The following is a 531-nucleotide window of genomic DNA, read 5'->3' as shown; positions in this document are numbered from 1 at the left end:
GAGTCGGGGCACACAACATCTCTCTCTCTCTCTCTCTCTCTCTCTCTCTCTCTCTCTCTCTCTATATATATATATATATATATATATATATCACATTTGGTTGAATTGTTTTTAGGGAGACTATAGCTTACCCTAATTGGGTGTGCTCCAAAACCAATAAGAATAGACTCAAAATTACAAAATTTTCTCTAAGATAGAAACAAGCTGACTTACCCACTTAGAAGAAGGATGACATTTGCAAACTTTGAATATATTATTATTATTATTATTATTATTACGACTACAAATAATATTTTCAGTGGTACACCTTTTTTTTTGTACTTCTTTCATTATTAAATAATACTAAAAAATATTATATGCAATATAACCCTACCTTATTTAATAACAACATTAATGAAGAACTATCATAGAGATCTGCAGGTAGCTGAAAAATAGTTTTGAGTGATTGTATATTTATATATTACATAAATAATTTTCTCTGAATTTAGGATTTGGATTGTTGACTAAAGCAAATTATATATATATATATAT

The sequence above is a fragment of the Phalaenopsis equestris genome, unplaced genomic scaffold (assembly GCF_001263595.1).
Source record: "Phalaenopsis equestris unplaced genomic scaffold, ASM126359v1 Scaffold000134, whole genome shotgun sequence".
NCBI classification, from domain to species: domain Eukaryota; kingdom Viridiplantae; phylum Streptophyta; class Magnoliopsida; order Asparagales; family Orchidaceae; genus Phalaenopsis; species Phalaenopsis equestris.
This window is presented reverse-complemented; position numbering follows the sequence as displayed.